Source organism: Charadrius vociferus, unplaced genomic scaffold (genome assembly GCF_000708025.1).
Source record: "Charadrius vociferus isolate BGI_N301 unplaced genomic scaffold, ASM70802v2 scaffold7, whole genome shotgun sequence".
Lineage (NCBI taxonomy): Eukaryota > Metazoa > Chordata > Aves > Charadriiformes > Charadriidae > Charadrius > Charadrius vociferus.
The window spans coordinates 1782105-1801652 of NW_009649308.1; positions in this window are offsets into that span (position 1 = coordinate 1782105).

Here is a 19548-nt window from a genome sequence, read left to right on the forward strand (position 1 = left end):
CAGGAACCTTCCTGACTTGCAGAGCCAAGTATTGATCTGTTCATTTCCCCATGCATCAAACCATCAAACTCTCATCACATGTGTTGCCTACTCAGATGTAACTGGAAATAACAAAATATCCCAACAAATGAATAAATGAATCCTCTTATGGAACTTGATTCTTTTCCATCATAGACAAAAGAAAAATCCCATTGTCCTCCATGGTGCAAGATCAAGCTGCTGATGGACAGTACAATTGCAGAACAAAAAGAATCAAATCAGCCTTGGAGCTTCTCCCAACCATTCCCAAGGGAAGGACATTTTCCCCAGCTCATTTTTCCTGCCACAGGGCACTTTGACTATTTCATATTCTGGAACAGATGAAAGATAGACACAGAAGGTAGTATGAGCAGGACTTACTTGTACTCTAGGCTTTCTGATGCTCATCAGTGGAGAATGGACAAATTATAATAGAATGTACATTCATGGCATCATCAAAGATACTCTGGTCAGCAATATGGACTGTCTGTCTGTGCAGTCCCTTGAGAAAGCAGAATTTGCCTCACTGCCCAGGCACAACATTTGCATCTCAATAAGGATGTACTTGGCATTTACATGTAATTTTGTACATTGAAATAGGGAGCATTAAGCCATTTTTATTCTTGTTCTTTACTCCTTTTATTCTCTTTTATTATTCTGAAACCACCTAGCATTCACAAACTGTTTTTATAATAACACCTAGAGCCAGTTTTTCAAAGTGACACTGGTTTTGACTGGCTCTGTTGGTGGTGCTGCACCAAAGAACCACACAGTTCTTTTGAATTCATTTGGACTCCTGAGTGCTGGAGGAAAGCACAATGCTTGAAATCAGCAATTCTAGCTGATTTTCAGTTCCTAGCTGAGCACTCTGGTATGAGGCTAACCCCAAAATCAGCACAATACTGATCTAAAATTGCCTGGCTTCCTCTCCAAGGCCCTCACGCAGTCCACCCTTTTCATTCTTCTTTACAGCATGGGCTCCTTAACTATTTAGAGACATATGTTTGCAGCTTCTATTCGCACTTTCACATTCACTTCACTCACTTTTCATTCTGATAACCTTGCCAAAAGCAGATTTTGTCAGGTGAAGTAATTTCCACCACATTAGAGAGATTAGCCTAGCTGATGTGAGTTGTACACAAGAGGCTCAAACAAGCACTAGTAGGCTTGTCTGACAAATGCAGGCTTAAATTCTTCTTTACTTCAGCTGGGTACAGGAGCAAGAGACTGCCAGCTACTCACAGAACGGTGCAATGAGGCAATCAATTAAAATAAACACAGCTTGCAGCAGAATAAAGACACTGAAAGGTTAATATTTTTTCTCCTATCTGGTGCATAAATCAAACTCTCAGTTAAATTTCAGACAGGGAATTTTTTTTTTTAAGGGCTTATAAAAACTCCTTGTATAACTGACATGCTTTCAGTGGCATTGATGCAAAAGCTCGTGTCGCAGCAGACACAGCCTCTCGTGCCTGACAATACCAACATTCTCTTGAACAGCGCCTCAGAAGTCAATGTCACTGAGCAGCAAGAAAGCAATGAGGCTACAAAACTCACCACTGCCTCCACTTATTTTCTTCTAGCCTGCTCCCAGACTTCAAAAGATCAAAGAACAGAAGTATACAATATTTGACTTTATCTTTCACTATATCTTTCAGCTAAAACCACGTGAACCAGGACATTTATTTTGAAAGCACCACTCCTAGACTGGGCCAATATGTTCAGTCTATCCGTCTCATTTGAAAAGATGAAATCAAACTATTCTGACATCAGTAATAAAAATACACCATGTGGACAATAATACATGAAACCACGAAAGACACTTGATTTTACAGGAATTTGAACCTAATCTCCAGTTACAAAAAAAAGCTGTCTTATTTTATAACTATAAGCTGTCTTATTTTATTTTACTATTTCACAAGGTTCTGAAATTAATCCAGGCGAGACTCAAAATGGTTTTGCATTGTGATTTTATGTTCACACAACCTCCAAACTCAACTCAAAACACCGGGTCTTTGGAAACAAAGGGTAGTGAAATCAAAGCCGGGGACAGGGGAGAAGTCAGCATCACCTAAGAGTTTTGTACAGCTCTCTCCGTTGCAGATGGTTTTTTTTCATAGTCCCAAGGAAGCTACATGTTTCAATGATATGTTGTACCCAGAATTCCTTTATCCAATATTACAAAAAGTGAACGAAATGGATAATTTTTTCCTTCTTTTTGCACGTGTTTATCTGTAAGTTTTTCTGCTTGGACAATTGATATACAAGGAATTCAGTCAAACTCCTCAGTTTCTAGAAGACGCATGGATTTAAACTTTAGGCACTGAATTTAACAAAACACGGAAGGTAACAATCATCTGTGGGGAGCTGACTACTATTAGCTTCTTCTATCAATTCCAATACTACCACTTCGTGATCAGGTTCAAAAATTGACTGCCCCCCCCTCCCGGGAGACAGACAAAGGCTGTCTTGGCAGCAGACGGGATTACTTTTTGGGAAATGGTCATAACTGGCATTGTCCAGCTGGCACAGAAGACTCAACTGGTTGGGCACTCACCTGGAATCAGTATTTTCCACTGGACAGGAATCTGATGTTTCTTCCATTCCTATTGTTGTAGTAAAATTGATATTAACTAGGAGAAAAAAAAAAAAAGAAAAAAGAAATGTAAAATGCAATTGAAACAACCAAGGAAACCTGCTGCTGCTAGAAGTCCTCTATGCAGCCCCAACCCTATTTAATTATTTACCTAATATTAAAATAGAGAAATAGTAACTAGACATGATTTATCTAAGCCTTTATTAAGGAACTACTAAACAATGTAGCTTTGTTGATAAGTAGGATATTCTTGTCAAGAGAGTGATGAACTGTAGGCCCAGTCAGCAAACCAAGAAAACCACCTGGAACTGCCAAGATTAGAGGACAAGTAGGTAAAAGGTAATTTCAGCAGGGGGAAATCGCGACCACTGACTCATTGACCACCTACCCAAATGATACCACTTACTCAAAAGAGAACAATGGAAAAAGGCGACAGAGTCTGCGCGCTAATTTATTTAGGAAGAGAAGAAATGTTGACCAATCATTAAAGACAATAACAATGAATATATATATTGTTGGAATATGTACTAATCTTTGTATAAAAGTGGAGACTTTTGAAACTAAGGTGTGCTCCCATTTTGGGATAAGCATCCCATTTCTGTGCACTAATGGAATAAACTTGGAAATACCTCCACTCTCTGTGTTATTGGCTTGCACACCGGGTAAAGAACCCAGATTTGGGACAACACTATCATTATAATCAGAGTTCCCTACTCAAGCACTGTATGAAGTTTATGCTCGGAAATTAAACTGTTCATTCTAATTGTTTCAGTATCTAAAGCACCCTTTTTCCCTATTCTAGTCATCTTCATGTCATCAACCACATTCCTGAGGAAAAAGCTGTCTGACAGGGTACTTAACTTTAATTTCTAAGGCAGGAATGGCACTTGACTTTTGGGTTTTTGGTAACTGGATGCCTCTGTAAACAAAAAACAATCAAAACCTATATTTAGAACACATGGGATCACCCTGCTCTGGCCCACTGAAAAATCTATTCAGAAGTGTCCTTCATAAAAGTCCTTCTCTGACACAAAAAAGGTGGTACTTTATTTCTTTAAAATTTGATTGATTTATTTATTAATCACTTTCTTATCCTGACTTAGGTACTACTAAGTAGTTTCAACTTTGTTTAGAATTATCGATTACAGCTATATCCAGCATCACCCTAAGAGGGCAGTTATGCTGCAATCAAGTCACTAAAACATTACATTATGAACAAATGTTCTTGTATTTTCATTACACTTCAGTTTTTATCTTCTGTCTCATTTTCAGCCTTCCTTTTTATCTTCTGAATTCAGAGCAGCTGGTGCAACTACTTAATTCTTTCCTATCCCTCTATTCCATAGGGATTGGTAGGGCAGATAAGCAATTAGATACGTTACTCATGAGTGGTTATTTCTTATTTGGAAGTGGTTTCTACCTACAAATTATTCCAAGCCATTTGTCATACACTTGCACTCATGATTATGTAATTGCAGTATGATAATACATTCTTTTTCTATAGAATAACAATATTTCCCAGGATTTGCTCCTAAATTATGTTTACAACTATCCCTACAAGGGAATGGTACTTTAAATGAGAAAACCTACTATTCTTAAAGGATCTCTTTAATTGCTACAATTATGATAATTACATGAAACATGAATACATGAAAAAATGTGTGGGAGGTAAATATGCTGGCTTATTTACAGCACTTACACCTCAGGAAGGGTTAAATCTCTGATTCAAATCTTGTACATATTGGAATCCAGCTCTTTGGCCAGATTTACATTTTTGTAAAATACATCCAAACACAAACAGGATGAAGCATGCTTCAAATGGAAAGAGAAGTCATTTTAAGTAGCTCTGAATCCCTTTATTTTTCCTCCCTTACTGGCGTGGCACCTTCTGAATCTTAATCTCTGAATACCGCACAGTTGATTCCTCTGGCAGCGGTTTCATCTGTTGGGAATTAAGGCCCTGATCCTTCAAAGAATTACACACGTTTAAATGGCCAGTTTGTGCCAAATGCAGGATAAGGCATTCTGCAAAGTTAAACCTTTGCAAGTCTTTTCAGGCTTGGGTTGTGAACGCTGGTACTAAATACCCAACATGACCAGCAGTGCTGGCTGCAGTAATTTATTCTATTACTCTCTTGGCACAGAGCATCCTGCCAGGTTCTACCAACCTTCCGGCTTTACAAAAGCTGCCTTCCTGCTCCACAGTACCACAATCACCACCGTCGCACCAAGAGCAGTGGACTACCTTTGCATTGCACTCTTGTTAAGGCTGATATAGAAAGGAGGAGGCGGACTGTAAATCAGCCCTCACTTTCCAAAATTCAAGGGAGAGGGCTCAAGAACAGTCAGATTTCTATTAATCACACAAGCTCGTACTGCACGTCTGCTCTGCTGCAGAGAACCAGGAGAGTGCTGGTGTGTATGGTGCCCATAGGGAGCAGAGAGGTCTTCACTCCCAGTATCCTAGTTCCCCCTCCATAATACAGCACACAGCTGACATGGAACAACTGATCATTTTTAGTGAAAACTGAACTGTTTTGTAGAATTCTCTGCTAAAAAAAATGAGAAGAAACTGTCCACAACCTGAGGTGGCCTCCCTGCTCACATACCGATAACTTAGAAACTCCTTTAATTCCTACAAGAAGAGCCTGAATCAGGTCAGAGACATGTGTTGCTTTGGAAATCCAGCAGTTGTCACTAAAGCTGAAACGCAGACAGGCAGCTTTACTGTTCTTGTGCCACAGATAGGCATCTCTCACGCATCTTGCTCAGGACATCCTTTCCACAATGCTAACCTGACTATTGGCCCCATACATTAATGCTGCTGTTATATATTGAATTAACTTTTTGATAGTGGAATACAAAGGTCTCTATACTCCACAAAGATTGGCCTTATTATTAGGAATGTATGCCATAATACACAGTGAGGGGCACGTGTGTTGTACAATATGAATATTACCATATGCTAGACATTGATTACTGTATCAAAACAGCACATAAGGACAGGAATTGATGAGAACAGCAGTCAGTTCTGAAAGGAAACTTTCTACAGATATTTTTGTTACTAAAAAAATATACTGTAGTTTTGGTTTTTTTTCTCCCCCACCAGTCTACCTAGCCAAGTCTTAGTGATTACAATAGATTTTCCTATTCTACTTCAAAGAATCTTCTCTAGTTCAACCTTAACTAGAACTATACCTTCTTCCCCCAATTTTTATTCTTAATTTCCTTTTCACACTTGGGTGATCTTCCTGTGCATTTGTATATTACCAAGAGTTTCTCAACTATTTTCGTATCAACTGTTTTTATTATATTTTTTCAGCTTTAATTTTTTTTTGTAAAGCGGATACTGCTGCAGCATAGGAAAGGCTCTGTAAAAGTCTGTAAACCGTAATTTAAATTTAGAATGAAAAGGTTTCAGTTCTTTCAGCTGCATACTGCTGGGTTTTGCCACATAACAAGTCCATCAATTAACTTTTTCATTTAGATGCTGCTCCCTGCTCTTGGGCACTACCCACATGAACAGCTCAGAGACAGTATAGTGTATATATATATAGTATATATATATAGTATACAGTCTAGTGATGCACACCAGACTATATAACAAATCTTGACTCATGACTGAGGTTTACCAACTGCAGTTTTCTTCCTACACTTGTTCTTCCTGTACTTTCAGTGAGAAATATTTTTTTCAGTTACTTTGGGACTTTATTGTGCTTCATTTTCTCTCTCTTCATCTTAAACCTGAATATGCACATAAGACCTGCTTGGAATTTCTATATGATGTGGTAGGAAAAGATGCAGAAGTACAAGCTGTGTATCCAGTACTCCCCCTTGGACCCTGAGTCCTCTCCTCCAGCCAGTCACTGAGATAACAAGTGGAGTTGACATATGTTCCCCTTTCTTAGTTAAAAAGGGCATAAACTGCATTTCTAAGGATCCATCCCTTTCTTGTTCTTTTCCTCAATAAAACTGCAAAGAGTCAGGCCATACCTTATTTGAATCTTATCTTGCACAAGAGCCCGAGTGATTATTTAATTGTTTGCACCTGTTATTTAAGAAATCCTGTCTCATTCACTTAATTAGACATATTTAGAGTCTGATACAAAGCTCCATGAAGTCAGTAGGGCCTTTCCAAGGGATTTGTATCATGTCTAATAAACAATTTCACATCATTTTTGTCCCTGTTTCCAAACGCATTGAAAAATGTTTGATTTTACATTCTGCTTAGACTTAAGTATTCTTAACATTTTGTGGTGGGCAATGAAAATCCCTAATTTTACTCAGGGGTTGTTGGAATCATATTATTTTTCTGTGTTTACACAAATTTTTTAAAGGTTAATAATTAATTATATTGTGCTGCCCTTCAGATTTATACCAGACACCGACTTCACAACAGATTAAATAGCAGTTGTTGACCTTTAGTTTGATGTACCAGTTTGATGATTTGAGAAATCCTGGTACAACTTATTTTTGTTTGAGATCAGAGACTCTCTGTTTCAGTATGCAAACTCCATTTTGAGCTTACATTTTGACTGCCTTCTTTTCTGCCTTTCTAATGGTATCTTGTGCTAAACAATAGAACATGTCTCCACTTTTAGGATCATTTATTAAAGGGTAACACTCTCAAGAAAGTGCCAAGGGTAAAACATGTTTAAATTTTGATCTTTTAGAAGAAGGAATTAAACACTACTGGCTTGAGGGAAAACGTGACTACAGTGAGGCTGGTCTCAGAATCTCCCCATAAACCGAGGTTTATAATAGGCAGGTTTCTTAGCCATCTGGCAGAAGAACAGCACAGAAGAGAGAAGTAGTTTGACTGTAAAAGAAACCATGCAAGAGAGAAGGGAAGGGATCCCAGGATTCTTAGAGAAAACCTCAGATCTAATTGAAAGACGCTAAAGGCGAAAAAGAGAAATATGTAAAAGTACTTTGTTTTGTCTAACTTTCGCTAGCTAAAGCAAAGAGTAAATCAGCTTTTGAAACCTTCATGAAGCCTATATGCCTATCATTTTCCATACTGTGTTCTCAGTGAAAAATAGCACATAAGCACAGATTGCTTACAGAATTGGAGCTTTAGCAAAAGCCTTATGATTCCTAATTTCATCACTGTTCATGAAAATATTTAAGCAAATGCATATGCCCCATAGCACCTTTTAATTGGGCTCTAATTCAACTCCCTGATTAAGTGCTTTCCTGAAAGAAAGATTCTACAGAGAAACTAAAGTAAGCCAATGGTCTGGAAATTAGTATTCTGCCCATTAAGCACCTTGAGCAAACCTTTGTTCTAGCAGTGAGCAGGTTTTTTTATGTTGGTTAGGAAATATATCATATATTAAATCTTTTTAATATTAAGTCCAAATAGAGATACTGTCATGACAGGCTACCTCTGCCCTCCTAATCCTCATAGAGTCCTCTCTGAAGCCTACATATATGTAAATAATTCACAGAAAATGTGTCAACAGACAGTAGAAGACAGATGACATTTTTATGGCATATCACAAATAGCATCTTAAGGCAACATGTAAACACAGAAATGTTCAAAACCTTTGCTGTCTTCATGAGTGAAAGACATCACTGAAATGTGTATGTTTTTTTCTGCTCTTTAGTCCCAAACCTGTGGCTGTGTGACTAGAATCTAGGATGGGATTATTAAGTAGTGCATTGGTTTAGTGCAACATTTAATCTCTTTCTAGAAAATATTTAACACATGCAGGAGATCAGTTTTCTGTGAAACAAAGATTTATTTCATTTCGTCTATGGAACTGCTAGGTAACACTTCTCAAAGCTGAATAGCTTTGACAACCTTTGTGTGAATGGGCCTACATAAATCCATTAAGCTCTATACATGTATAGACACTGCACATACTTTGAGATACAATCAGAACAATTCCTTTCATATTTAATAAGCCTATATAATAACAGATGGCAAAAGCATTTTTAATGTTTTCCAAAATCCCCTTTAAAAATTTTAAACTACACATTTTTGAAGTTGTTGTTCTTCTACCTTGTATTAATGTGTGCAGTTTCCTTGCTGGCTCTTAAATGATGCACTAAAGCAGCTTTAAACCCTTTAGGACTTGTTCTTCACAGCACAGAAAATTTGAAATTGAGATACAAGGCTGGTGGCCAAAACTCATGACTCTTCTTTTTTCAGGACAGGCGGCAACACTAACCAGTAATAAAAAGAAAGAAAATACAAAGACTAAAGCAAAAGGAAATATGATCCATTCTAGATAGTAAATGGTACACCTCTCAAATTTTAAAGCACTCTTAAAACAGTTTCCATGGGAACAGAAATTTGGCAGTTATGAAAAACTGTTAGGAGACAGCTTCTACCAAGCCAGATGGTTAATATGTACCAGGGGAATATAACAGGAAGGAAAGGAGGTTGTATAACCCCTTAAACCTTGATAATGGGTCCAAATGGACCTAATCACAGGGAATATCTCCAAGAAAATGTCATCACCACTACCAAGGGTGACAATATTATCAAAAACAAGCGGAAACATTCCTGATTAGATGGAGTGTGAAAGGCTGCATATGTATTTCAGCCGTGCTGTTTTGGCTATAGGAAAAAATGAGAGAGTTGATGTGGCCACCAAATGTGGCAATTATTCCCAGGTTATTTCAGTTAAGTGGGAGAAAATATTTGAAATGTTTGGCTCCAAAACACATGCAGCTAGTAACTCCAAAGAGGCTCCTGACCAACTCCAGCCTGAAAAACTGAATTTTCTATTAAGGTTTTGTTAGGGTGGTATACAAGTAGGCAAAGTTTCCAAGTGAGCACAAGCTCCACAAAGTACTACAGTGACCCCATAGTCCAAATCAAAAACCCATTCCAAGTTGTACTGAACAGCTGCAACCAAGACATCACTTGTAATTAATCAGCTTATTAATTTTATTTCTCTACCTTGAATACCTCTTGACCTCTACAGCCTTTGAGCACCTTATGATGGCTGACACATTTATTCTGCCCCATCTCCCACAGGGAGGGAATGGCTGTCTCCCTCTTCTCCTACCAGAAGAACAAGGCAGCAAGTTCTAGATTTTCAACCATAACATAGCTTAAGCACCTAACTCCCACTTAAAATACAAATGCTTAGATATCTTGGTATATACGAATCTATGAATTTACCAAAAACCAACAAGGAACTGGATTAATGGTGCAAATCTGAACTAAACTGCTTTACTATGTCATATATCTCTAGCAACTATTGGTTATTTGGCCATTTTTCCATTCGCTTTAATAAAAATGTATTGATAAGCATAATCACCTTGGTGATAGATGCCTCCCACGTGATGTTCCAAGGAGACGAACACTTTCATCACAAAGGCATTGTATGGAATTGCTTCCAGCCCATACCAAAGAGCTCACCATTAGTGCCTCAACCTACCACATGTTAAAGCTGGAATCCTTTTACTAATGACATCTGCAATGTAATTTAAATTCTAGCAATTTAATGGTACAATAGAAGACATTATGACTATAATGCTGGAGGAAGATTTCTTGCTGATTACAATAATAATCAGTAATGAAACCTGTATGAAGATTTATTACACGCCTAGTTTGTAGATAATAATTGTAAGATGCAGAACCACACATGGTACCATTTGGTTCCCAAGCCTGCTGGGAAAATATGATGAGTCTTGATTGTCTGTTGCTCAGTCACACACATTTTTATGAATGGGAGGTAAGACGCAAGCAATCACAATGTTTGTTTCAGATCTGTTCTGCATTTACATAAAGGATGCAAAGTGACCCAATGATATGCAGTGAGATAATAATAAAAAGGTACTGAAAACACTTGAAAAAAATCTGTAGATACACAATGCTATATTTAGCTGAAAGATTGCTGTAATCAGGGTAACAGTGCAATTTTTTTTAGGCTGCTAGAACTTGCAAGATATTCACTAAGTCATATATGTCTTTTGGAAGAGCCAACACAAAAATCCTTCCCAATGCTAAACTCGTCCTGCTCTGCAGGGTGCTCGTTCAAACAAAGTTCCAACATAGCACATACATGTATAACATTATGTGGCTACTGAATAAGAATTATATCACATCCAGAATACAATCTTTGACCTCAACAGAAGCTGAACACATCATTAAGCCCTTGTGCTTCCTTCATCCTGATAGCACCTCAGGGAGCACCTTCACGAGGATTTTGCCTACCTATCTGAGTGCTAGGATTGTAAAGGCTCCCTTTTGTCTCCTGAAAGTTTTGTATCAATCATTAATAGTTCATAATGAAAATTCAGTTCAAACCTTAGTCATAGTGAGGATGCTACCGCACCATAATATTGTCTTTTATTTTGATTGACATTTCATTTTAAAGTCAAACTAGCTGCTGCTTGTCATGTCAGATAATCACATTTTTCTTCAGCCACCTGAGCACATGTATCTCAGGAAAAAAAAAACAAAACAACAAAAACAAACCCAAAAAAACCCTCAGAAAACCTTCAACATCCCAGGTGGCCCAGAAAAATAGCAGAGGCCATGGGAACACAGGCTCTGTTATGTCACAAATGCATTTATTTATTATGCATAAAGCAGTTTGGACTCTTGTCCGATTAGATGGAGTAAGACCTTGGTGAATCAAATCCATGTGGGCCATGTCAGAAACCAGACAGGCAATTTTATATGCTGGTTCTATGATTATGATCCGGTAAAAAAAAAAAAGGGGGTGGGGGTGTGTGGATCTTAATGATGGCCCTTCATAATCTATTTGATGGTCTAATGCAAATTACTCCTCTGCTGTTTTAACTTTTGTGGACTGGACTCTTGGCTAATGACATTTTTACCACACTTAGAAAAAAGACAGCTATCCTTAGCCCTAAATCAAAAGGTCATTTCAGCCACCTGGAAAAACTTTCCTTTCCTTTATGTTGCATGGCAGTTTAGCCTCGCTGGTTTGCCTTATTAGTTTGATAAATAACTTCTGAAAATGTTGGCATTTTTTTCATCTTAAGGAAATAGTAAAGACCAGATGCATGAAGAATGACCAGTGTGTCTGAAGTCAGGTAGTGCAACACCTCACACTTTAGGAATCTTCCTGCTAGTGCAAAATCCAAATCCATAATCTGGGACCAGGAACTATGAAGCCTTCAACCAGAAAACAGATGAAGACACGTCCCTTGCTTTGAGCAACCTGGTCTAGTGGAAGGTGTCCCTGCCCATGGCAGGGGGTTGGAATTAGATATCTTTAAGGTCCCTTCCAACTCTAACCATTCTATAATTCTATGATGCTCTCTCCAAAACTTAAGGGCCTCACCTGGGGCTCCGTGCAGGCCTTGCTCTCTGCTCAGGATCCTGACTCCAAAACCCTCTCTTCATAATAAGCATCTACTTAAAACTCTGTGATCTTTGTTTGTTTTGTTTAAGAAGCAGAAAGATCAGTCCTACCTTTTCATGCAAAGATAGTAGCAGTAGCAATGCTCATGCTTATCTTCCACATAGCAGTTTCTGGCTGAAGCACAGAGTCAGGAAGTGGGAAACAAGGCCTCTTTTCCTCCTCAGCTTGAAAGAAACTATATCTCCTTCTCTCAAGTGCCAGAAGAATGCTCTAATCATCACATTTGCACATGGATGCAGCAAGACAGCTTTGTCTGTTTTCAACAGTACATGGCTGCCATCTGTCTAAAAGAAAGGCAGTCCCATGTGCAGTTCATTCCTACAGTGATGACCTTTTCTTCTCTGGGTTCAATGCCAGAGCTCACATGAATTGTAAAAAGCACCAGAGGAAGAGAAATAAACCACCAAATTCTCCACTCTTTCTCTAGAAAAAAAACCACAATAGAATGATGAGAGAAACAAAGTATGTGGAAAAAGCGTATGTTGGGTTTTCCTAGGAACTATGAGTCACAATATCCCTCCAAATTTGGGTTTCACCAAGGATATATGGTGCTTTAGCTGTTTTACAAAACTCCCACTAAAGTCTTAAATGAGAGTTCTAATGTGAGTGCAGAGTACATTTTCAACATAACATTGTATCATTATTTCAGCTGAAACTAAATGTCTCAGTGCTAGCATCAATTTTGAAGTGGAAATCAGGTTCCTAAATCTCATAGGCACTTTTTAAAGCTTTTCCCAATGTGGCCTATAGTACCAGCTCAGAAGCCTCAACTGGTGATGTTATGAGTTTTAGGTGACACATGCTTCATTACAATCACTTTCAGAAAAAATAAAATATGCTGCAGCCCTTCAAGCCAGCACAAAGGAAATGTTTCACTATCACTTTTTTAAAAATAGTGTAAAAGCCATAACCTCACCTGGTTTCAATTGGCAGAACCGAAGTCAGTGGAGTTGTGCTGATTGAAACCACCTGAGTGCCTTGTCTTGGATATTTAAATTTAGTGATAGCGCTTAGACAGCAAAATAATACATAATAAAAAGGATGTATTTTCAAAACACAACAAATTAATTTTGGAATATAATTTATTTTTGTGAATGTCCTGCACATTATGGATATACACCTTTTTTTTTTTTCTTTTTAAACTATCATTAGATTTTGAAGAACTGACATTTCATTTTCTTGCACTCTTTCTCAGTAGAGTCATTTATAAATGTCATCAAGTTAACAGACCATATTACTTTAGCTTTTCTAGAACAAAACTACAGCATACTATGAAATACCCAATAGCAGACTAGCTGGTAGGGTTGGTGTTTACACTACTGCTAATAAAAAAAAATATCTTTACTAAAAAAGATAATATCTTTACTAAAAAAATATCTTTAGTTAAGAAAGATTTTCAAAGACTCTCTACTTACAACATCCTATGCTGTTTCGAACCTTCAAACATGCCCACCCAGACAAGAATAAATTGCTTGCATATAATCACTAGAGAAACTTTTAAAGAGCCTTGATGCTTTTGGGAAAGATTATACTGGCAGCTGCAGACCCATGAGAAAAATACTCCTAGTTGAATACTCAGTTCTTATATTAACCTCCCTACCTCCTTGTTTTAGTGTGAGGTAGTCAAAAAACTCACCTCTTTATGTCAAATCCTAGCACAGATGCCTGGGACTGCAGGTAGCTTCATGCCTGTGCATGCATTCAAGAGGCTGAGAGCTTCTCAGATACTGCATCATGTGGGGAGGAAGAAAGACAGAAAGAAAAGAAAGAAAGAAAAAAAGAAAGGAAGAAAGCAAGCAAGCACGCACTAGGTAAAAGCTCTGTGTTTCGTAAGACTGAAGCAATTTAAATTGATTACACATCGGGTAGTGATGTCTGCAAAATTCACAATTCCAAACAAACATGGCCAAAGTACTTTGTAGTAAATCCATTTGGGAAATAAGTAATCAACTACTTACCAGTCTATAAAGTCAGCATAATGTGGACTACAATAAGTAAATACTCTGGAAAACTAAATCCAGATACTAAAGGGCTCATCTTCAGACCTACGTATTTATATTTGATAATGACTTTCAGTAATATACTTTCTTCAGTTAAAACCTCCAGTGGTTTGCAAGCTTTCTGTAATATATTTCTGCCTCAACAACAGTACTTGGGATTTAATTTGCATTTATTAATAATTTATTTTTCCCAAGCTGTATCTGTAAAATTTTAGACTGGTGAAAAGAACGAAGGCACAGAACAGTTGGCTAATGAAAGAAAAACCCTGCTCCCTTCTGGGAGTGTGATGGGGCACAAAAAGGCTGCCCTGCTCCTCCTGCCCCCCAGCAAGGCTGGCAGCACAACCTGATGCGACAGACGTGTTGTGAGCTCAACCACAGCACAGAGCGGTACCCAGCTGAGAGGCTGAGACAGCAGCCTGCCATTCCTTAGAGAACAACGAATACTGTACTGATAAATTTATCCAGGCATACGCTGCTTTCTAAAAAACCAGGGAAGTTGAATGCTATAAGAAGGGGTTTGTTATTGTTGGTTTTATTATTTTTAATACCACAGTCTTCCAACCAGCCTGCATTATCTCAGCAGGATCACTAAGAGACCTGGTATCACTAGTCATTCTCATACTCTAGCTAAAACAAAAAATCAGATTCAAAACTCCACAAACACAAAAACAAAACCAGAAAGAGAGTCAGAAAGAAAAGTCCAGCATGTGATCTGACAGTTCCTGCAACACCACCCAGCAGGGGAAAATGGAGAGCAAGGACTATACCACTTCGGTAAATACTCATCGTGCGCTCAGGTAAAGGAAAGCGCTCTAAAAAAGATCTTATCCTGTGTAAACAAGCCTTCAGCATTACCGAACTACATGATATCTATCAGGCATGCTCCAGTGCTGGAACGTATTTGCTTCACCCCTCTGCATGATTGTTCTTATTTTTTATAAGCTGTCAGTTTTAAACCTTGGAGTACTAGAAGAGATGAACGTGTCTAAAACAAGCTAAAGAGAGAATATAGGGTCAGAGTTTTGAAGGATCTTGTTCATATCTTTGCACACATGCGAGGCATGACTGTTCTGTAACCTTCTTTTCTAGAGAACCTCATCATGGGGGAGCAAGGGCCAGCTACACAAATCCAGTCTCTCCTTGTCTGTCTTTCAGAAGTGATGGTAACAGCTCTGATGTTAATAATATTGGTAAATAACGGTATGATTCAGCCTGTTACAGGGGCCTCTTTCAAATCTTATCCCTGCTGGGTTGCTGCAATATTTTGCCTACTTTACAGAGATACAAATGAGGTTCAGAGATATGACAAGCCATATTTTAAAAGTCAATTCAGAGGGAAGAAAAAACCAAACAAAAAAACCCCCAAAAAACCCCCACAACCACACCACATTTGGCACAAGCTGATTCCTCAAATATGCGCCAACATGAAAGCCAGTTCCTAAGTCAAGTTCACCACACCAAAGATATGGATGGCTCCGAAAATCTGGATCCAGAGTTTTTACAGTAGTCCCAGCTTCTCTGATCTAAGCGCTCTGAGATTATGCCTAAGAGTCAACCTGCTCTGCACTGGAGAGGGGTCACTGTGCAAGCCAGCTCCATAATACAGCATGTACTCACAGCTCTCGCTGTGCTGGTGACTGGGGTAAGGCCCACTGGGCAGTAGAGCACAGCATCTTGACAGTTACTGTTCCCTTTATGGGGTGTCCATCCAACTCCTACCCTCCTCCAATGAATGTGACTTTTGTCACCTGGGCTAAGATTGGAATCAAATGCAGATACTGGTTCTCAGCCCAAAGTCTACAAACTGTCTTCCTGCTGTGCACTATAGAAGGTTAATGTTGTAGCAAATTTAATGCAAAATATGTTGGAATGTTACTTAAAAAAAACCTTAAATGTTGAAGGCACTTTCTTAGTTACTAAATTAAAATCTAATTCTTTCAGAAATAAGGCAAGATCAATCTTTCTTAGCTTCTCTGCTCTTTGTAACTTGGCTTCAGGCCATCCTATTTCTCCAGTCTAATCTGTCTGAGCTCACTAGAAAGAGAATTGATTTGCACAACTCTAGTTTGATATCAGTACATGCTTTACTTTCTAACAATAAACAATTTTTTCCTTGTAGCTTTGTACATTTTCTTGTAGCTAAAGCCATCAGCATACATTTCCTCTTTGTCAAGATAGTTCTAACTACAAAAGCCATTTGAGTGAGGGGCACCAATACACACTGATGTACACCGAACTTGGGAAGAATCTGAGCTCAGTGTCTAAAAGCTTAAAATACGACATTTCTGCAGACTGAAAAGGGAAGCTGATTTTTTTCACCTTGGTTAAAATTTCGAATATCTATTTATGGTATCTATAGTTATAAAGTTGAATTGGGAACAACTTGTAAAACCAGAGAATGATATTCAACTGTTTTTCAGTCTGGAGGCAGTTCAGTGGAAGAGAAAGTTCCGTCAAACCCAGCTGCTGCCTGAAGCAGTTCTGAAGTGGCGCTTTCTAACAAACAAATTACCAACTTGCCTGAGAGATCCACTGCTTCAGCTAAAGGAGTTGGGAATTCCTCTCCTGAATACAAAAACCAAAATCAAACAGGGAGGAACTTCCCACTCCATTCCTTATTCTCAGTCAGAAAACTCAGAGCAGAAAAATCCCAATTTGTTGCCCTTTCCTGGCTTTCTTTGGAATGACATATTGTCCTTCTGCATATTCTGCTGCATTGATATTAAAACAAACTGTTAATATTGCAGTCAACTAAAATATGATGTAATAGATAGATATCTTTCAGCAGGTTGTTCTGATAGTAACAAAATCCTTTTGCTAAAACTTTTGCTGGGGGAAAAAAAATTACAAAGGACTTCCTGCCAGTTTCATATCTAGTCATAGGTATCCATTGGAGGAGGCAAATGGAATGGTATGAGTAACAAATTTATAGTATTTTCTGCTTGATTACTGTGTATTTGTAATACAAACATATGTATGTTAAACACGACTAATACTTAAACATTTTTCATGATAATAATAATAGTAATAAATAATAATTCATAATGCCATATGTTATTACTGTCTGTTTCAGACTGCTCCTATCTACTTAATGTTCAGCAGCTTGATAGAATATTCTGGTCCAGTACAATAAAAAACTTTGGCATAAGACTTTAGCTTTTGAAAACTACTTTCTTGAATGAAGTGAGACTGAAATGCAGGAAAGCCAATTTCATCAAGAAGTTTCTGCAGTTTGCTGGTGTTTTATTTCTCGTACAGGATACGGCATCTAGACTAAGTGTATGACTTTGTGTATGAAGTCACAATAGACTTTCTAGTCAGCAGTGTCATCCTTACATCACTGATTAACAAAGCTGGCTTAGTAAGAGAGCCAGGGTATCTATGTAATACTGCCCTTTTGGACTGGGATGCTGGTAGCTGTCAATAATAAAGCACCACTAAATACTAGTCATCTAGGACTGCTGGCTCGTTGAGACAAGCCATTCTTTGAGTGCAACATTAAATCCAAATCTCATTTTCCTCCATCTCAGTACACCTTTCACCTCTTAAACAAAAAAATAATAACCACAGCTGCATGACCAATTTTTCCTCTGTCAAACAAAACCACTGAAGATTAAACTGATAGTTTCATATCTGCATACAGAAAGCTGTAGGAAAGATATGCCTATCTACAAACTCTTCTCATAATATTGTGAATATATTCTTTTGTTCTGGGAAGCATCCTTGAAATACCATTTATATCAGCCAATGAATCTCATTAAATTCTAAAAACCATCACTAGATAAAGTATTTCTTTAATTAATTAGCATGTGGTGCTACAATAAAATGCAGAGAAACTAAGGAACTGAGATTTAAAACATAGTCAAGAGTCAACTGTGGATTAAAGGTACATTAAGATTACCCTATATTTCACCCATATACTATACAACTTCTGCACCTTCACAGCTACAATCCGCAGAGATGCTTGACACATATATAAACCAATTCTCTTTCACTTTTCTTCTTTAATTTTCATGCAGGCCTTTGGAAAGATGACGGAATAACTGAAAACTCTTTTCTCCAAATACAGCAGAGTTGACATATATCCATAGGAAGCTTCTGTTACAATGGTCTGACAAATGGGGTAGCTCCCATAGCAGGCAGACTGGAGTGTTCTGCCCATAAACAGTTGCCTCCAGTGGACACAGCTTTGGTATATAACAAAATCCTTTCTTACAGGTTGCCTTTCATACACTTTGTTGTCATAGACCCACTGCTAGCCCACGCTACGTACTTTTCAATGTCAACCAATTATTTTGTTTCCAAATTATGTTTCAAATAAATTTTTAAAAAGTATCTTAAGAATCCTGTTTGGTTTTGTTTTAATTTTTTAAAACTGAACAGACATAGAAGAAATATATGGCAATTCAATGTCCCATGCCCCCCATTCCCTTGCACTTCCCCCTGCTCCCTATGTAAACAAACAAATGAATGTTAAGAGCAATTTACAGTAGAATATATTTTTACCATGTCACATTAGACCCCCAACAGGGAGGGGAAGAAAAAGATATCACTGCTTTGCCTTCATTTTCCACATAGTGCAGATAGATACTTATTGTGTTTTAAATGCTGCATGTATTAAGAAGGGACTTTATATCAAGGGAACAGAGGAAAAAAAACCCGTACAGTTTCAAGGACTAAACCAATGAGATATTAATATAAATATTTCTGCCACATATTGTAATGGAACATAAACAAAAATAAAGGGGACATGCACAAAAAGCAGTAAGATAGAACATATATCTAGCCAGACATATATCTGATATAATATCTGATATTAGAAGAATACAGCTCTAGATCAGCAGTGAAATTGATTGAATGATGTTATCTGAAACTAGGATTAGCAAAAGGGGAAAGAAAATGAGGAAATACAGGGGAATGACCCATAATATCTATCTTGTGAATCCCCTTTCCCATCAATCTTCTCTGCTAAGATTACACATTGCTGGAGAGAAATTGGGCTGAAATGTTAATGATCTTATGATTTACATTCTGCCAGAATCCTTTCACTTTCTGCTGCAGCCTCAGAAATAGCACACAAGCTCCAGAGTTCAGAAAAAGCAGGAGGAAAGGAAATCAAAATCTCTTAAAACCTATCATATTTTACAACACAGGTTGTTATTGCTTGATCCTGCAGCAGCAGTAAACCAGGCTTTTTCTGTTGAGTACATCATAATAGCTGTTAAAATGTTTCAAGGACTTCAAATATATTGGGGTGATCATTTTAATTCCTTCCAGAATATAATAACTGTGATAGAGGAAGTCAAGTTTAAATAAAAAAACACAAAACAAAAAACCAAAAAAAAACAAAAAACAAAACCCAAATAAAAATTGTCCTGCAAGGAAAATTTTAACGTTAGCCAATCAAATTAATTTTAGGTTGCAAAATAGAACTATGTTAATTTTAATTGCAGTTGAACAAGTTATTCAGGTATTTCTAATTACCAGTTAACTCTGACTCCAAGAGCTGTTGAACTACCACCAGAACTGTTAATATCTTCCAAAAAAGCTTTGGTAGGACAGCTTCCAATATGGG